Source organism: Nelumbo nucifera, chromosome 4 (genome assembly GCF_055504915.1).
Source record: "Nelumbo nucifera cultivar China Antique chromosome 4, China Antique-T2T, whole genome shotgun sequence".
NCBI classification, from domain to species: Eukaryota; Viridiplantae; Streptophyta; class Magnoliopsida; order Proteales; family Nelumbonaceae; genus Nelumbo; species Nelumbo nucifera.
In genome coordinates this window covers 81,516,985-81,521,589 of record NC_142652.1, presented here as the reverse complement: position 1 = coordinate 81,521,589, position 4,605 = coordinate 81,516,985, and positions in this window count along the sequence as shown.

Sequence of the window (4,605 nt, the reverse complement as noted above, 5' to 3'; positions counted from 1 at the left end):
TATCTCGTCTCTGCTCCCTGCAATACTTTACTAACATAATAGATGGGTCGTTGGACCCGATCTACTTCCTTTATTAGTACCGAACTGACCACTTCGTCGCTCGCCGAGAGGTACAGTTCTAAGACATTGCCCTCCTCGGGTCGGGTTAAGATCGGCACACTAGCGAGGTATTTCTTGAGCTCGTCAAACGCGAGCTAGCAGTCTTGGGTCCAATCGAACCCTTTGCTCTTAATTGCCTTAAAGAACAGCAGACAGCGGTCCGCCGACTTGGACATGAAACGGCTTAGGGCGGCTATGCGGCCATTCAACCTTTGAACCTCCTTCAACTTCCGGGGTGGTTTCATATCTAAGATGGCCTTAATCTTATCCGGGTTGGCTTCAATGCCACGCTGGTTAACGATGTATCCTAGGAACTTGCCCGAGGTCACACCGAATACACACTTGTTTGGGTTCAGTCTCATATTAAACTTGCGCAGAATTTCAAAAACAGAATGCAAATCTTGTATTAATTCATGTGAGAATTGAGTTTTGACGACCATGTCGTCTACATAGCATTCTACTTTTCTGCCAATTAATGGCGCAAACAACTTATTTACAAGCCTTTGAAAGGTTGCCCCTGCGTTTTTCAACCCGAAGGGCATAACCTTGTAACAGTATAAACCGAACTCCGTGATGAAGGCAGTCTTTTCTTTGTCCGTCGGGTCCATCTTGATTTGGTTATAGCCCAAATAGGCGTTCAAGAAACTTAGCAACTCGTGCCCTGAGGTCGCGTCCACCAAGCGGTCAATTCTAAGGAGCGGGAAGCAGTCTTTTGGGCAAGCCTGGTTTAGGTCGGTGTAGTCGACGCACATGCGCCACTTGTCGTTGGCCTTCTTTACCAGGACAGGGTTGGCTACCCAGCTCGGGTAATGGACTTCTCTTATGAAGTCAGCTACGAGGAGCTTCTCAACCTCCTCGTCGACCGCTTTCCACCGCTCTGGGGCTAGGTTGCGTTTCTTCTATCTAACGGGCCTAACTATAGGATCAGTATTCAGCATGTGAGTTATAAGGTCGGGGTCTATACCGGGCATCTCTGCCGCAGACCATGCAAAAATATCCAAATTTTGAAGTAAGAAACTTACTAGTTCGAATCGTAGAGGTTCCTGGACGGAAGCGCCGATCTAAAGCATCCCAGTTGGGTCTGCTGCTGAGGTCGGAACTGCGACTGTTTCTTCCGTGGGCGCAGCTCGTTCTTCGCCTTGCTCCGTAGGCCGCTCCAGTTCGAGGTCGTCGGCCACCTTGGTCTTTCCCTTCAGGGCGGCGACATAGCACTTGAAGGACTCGAGTTGGTCGCCCCGCGCTACCCCCACACCGAAGTCTGTAGGGAACTTCATTGCCAAATGGAAAGTGGAGACCACCGCCCATAGGATATGGGTGATCGGCCAACCTATTATGGCATTGTATGGGGAGGGGGTCGCAACCACCAGGAAGTCGTGGCTGAGTCTGACTACGCAGGGCCATGTGCCAACTTCCACAGGTACTGTTATTTTCCCAAGGGGTCGGACTTCTTCTCCGCTGAAGCCCACCAAAGGAGTGTCTACAGGTTTCAAGTCGCTTTTCTGTAACTGAAGTTGGTCGAACGCAGCTTTAAAGAGGATATCTGCCGAGTTGCCCGAGTCAACGAATACGCACTTGACCTCGAAGTTGTTGATCCTCAGCTTTATCACAAGTGCGTCATCGTGGGGGTAGTGGACCCCTCGTGCGTCATCTTCTGTGAAGAAGATTGGTTCTTCTGCCCTCGGCCGTTTCGTTGGATTCCGTTCTTCCTGGGCGGCTTTGCGAACTGACGTCCGAGCTGCTGCTGAAGTGCAACCCGCAATGATCGAACCTCCCACTATAACATGGATGGTGCCCCGGACCGGCCTCTCTCGACCGGCCTGCTGCTGGACTCGGGAGCATCCTTACCGTGTGCTTTATTATTATTATTGTTGTTTTGTACAAAGTTCCTTAAAAATCCGCGACGGATGAGTTCTTCAATCTTGTCGCGGAGATTTTTACAATTTTCGGTACTATGACCGTGATCTTTGTGAAAGCTACAATATAGATTCTTATTTCTCTCATTGAGATTTCCCCTCAAACGGGGTGGCCACTTCACATACGGGGCGTCCTTGATCGCCACCAGGATTTCGGCCCGCTTTGTGTTCAGTGGGGTGTAATCAGTTCGTTCCGCTGCAAGAGCTCGGAACGATTGACCTGGTTTTGCCCCCTGAGCTGCATCCTTTTTCTTTCGGTTGTCCCCTTGGCTGGAAGGCTCTCCTTCCCCCTTCCTCTTTTCGGGCGCGCTCTCGCCCTTCTGGTTGATCTCCTCTTTAGTGGTTATGAACTTGCCCGCGAGCTTAAGAAAGTCAGTTATGGTCGCTGGTTGGTTGACAACCATGTGCCATTTGAACTCTTTGTGCGTCACGCCTTTCTTAGATGCTGCGAGGTGCACGACAGGGTCCAGGCGCGGTATCTGCATGCAAGAATCATTGAACCGCTTGACGTAGCCCCGGATGGATTCTCCTTCTCTCTGCACTATGTTGAGGAGGCTTTCTTCAGTTCGCGGGCACCGCTTACTGGTAACAAAGTGGGACGTGAAAGCCTGCACGAACTGCGCCCAACTTTTTATTGATCCGGGTGCCAGGTTCCGGTACCATATGCGGGCTACTCCTCTGAAAGTGGTGGAGAGGGCCACACACATGCACGACCCACTTGCTCTTGCTAGGTGCATTTGCGACTGGAAGGCATCTATGTGATCGTTTGGGTCGAACGACCCGCCGTACTTATCAAGAGGGGGGAGCTTGAAATCTTTAGGCATTGGGACTGCCAGGAACTCGGGAGATAGGGGGATTGAACTGAAAGTATGGGTGCCTTGACCTCGCCCGAGCTTACCTCTTCTTTGCCTCCGAGCTCGGGTAGGTCGCGGGTGGCAGACCGGCGAGCTCGGCAACGGCGTCTCTACTTCTTGGTGGGCTCGGCATTTGTGTTGCTCACTTTTGTACTGTCAGGAATGGTGTGTGCAAGAAGCAGCTCGGGCCGCTAGTGATGGCTACGAACAGAGGGCTCCTGCTTGGAGCCTGCGGCCAGGATTTCAAGTTGGTTTTCCAGGAGTAGGGTACCAGGCCTTGAGGGCTGAGGCGACGTGGGCCTGGCGAGCTGGGGTCCTCCCGACCTAACTGCCCGTGGCGAGGTCGGATCTGCTGGTCTTTCTTGTCTGCCGCAGGAGGAGGCCTGGCTCCTTGGAGGGTTCTAGGGGGCCTCTCCTTGGCGAGATGGGTGCTCCTCCTGATGGCGAGACCTAGCTCGTTGCGAGACTGGGTGCCGAGGGGGAAGCTGCGATTGCTAGAGCTGAGGTTGAGGTAACTGGGGAAACTGCTGCTGATACTGATATTGGGAGACCTGGTGCAGCACGTGTTGTTGATAGAGCTGAAATTGTTGGAACTGTTGCATTTGGGCCTGCATGGCCTGCATCCACTGCATCAAGTCCTCCAGTTGGCTCGGGCCGACCGCCGGGGGCACGACCGAAGGTTCGGTGAAGGTCGCTCCGACTGTAGCAGGGAGCGGCGCGACGACGGGTGTCACTGTAAGAGGCACATTCAAGCTGGGGATTTCGTCTGCCAAGAGGGGGATGGTGAACTATCCAATGTAGCCAGTAGGAAGTTGGGGTTGTTCCTTGGAGTTATCCATCTCCGTGCTTCATCCGATGTTGCTAGAGGAAGCCATGAGTGTTGAGTTTCTGGAGAGTAAAGAGACGTGAAAGTTTGGAGAAAGGCTTTTCGAAGCGCTTCCCACAGACGGCGCCAAATGATGTAGCGCGATCTAATCACTCCTAGCTGGCACTCACGTGGCTCCTAAGAGGTACCTGAAACGAGGAGGAAGAAGAAGAATCCCCGGGGGGTTTGCCCGGCGGGAACGCTCCGACGATTAAGTCAATATTCTGTGTGAGAAGCAAAGGGAAGATGAAGGCTAAGAGTCCAGATTGCGCAAATGGTTCGAAGATACCTTGTTCCTTGAGAATAAGTCCCTTATAACAGAATTCCGTTGCATCAGGCCCTCTGGCTTCTGACAGGGCAGGTATAACCGCCACTGTCAGTCTGCCACAGCCATTACAGGCAAGGCTGAGGTGGCATGCGCGGGGCCGTCGTCGCAGGGTACGTGCCTGTCAGGTGTAAGGCACCTTCTAAAGGTGACAGGCGCGACGATGTCTGACGAGGGACACAGCTACTGTCCTCAAATTTGTCGGGTACGGTGGTCAGGCAAGAGATCTTTTGGCGGTACGCCGAACTACCCTTTCGCGTGTTACCCTATGCCGGGCTATCCCATGGGCAGCGAGCTGCTTGTGGCAAGCTATGCCGAGCTGTCTGGCCCGAAGTGTTTTCACCCCGGGGTGTCTAGAGTTGGGTCAGTGAGCTCCCGTCGGGGAGTGGCCCAAAGTCCATCAGGAGAAGCTTGGGTATCGAGAAAGGTCAGGGTACCCCGACCTCGGGGCACCCCGAAGTGCCTTAACCCTGGGGAGGAGATGCAGGCAAGACGGCTTCTGGCGAGTAGTTTATCCGCCCAGTTGCCGAGCTCAACTCGATGAGACCC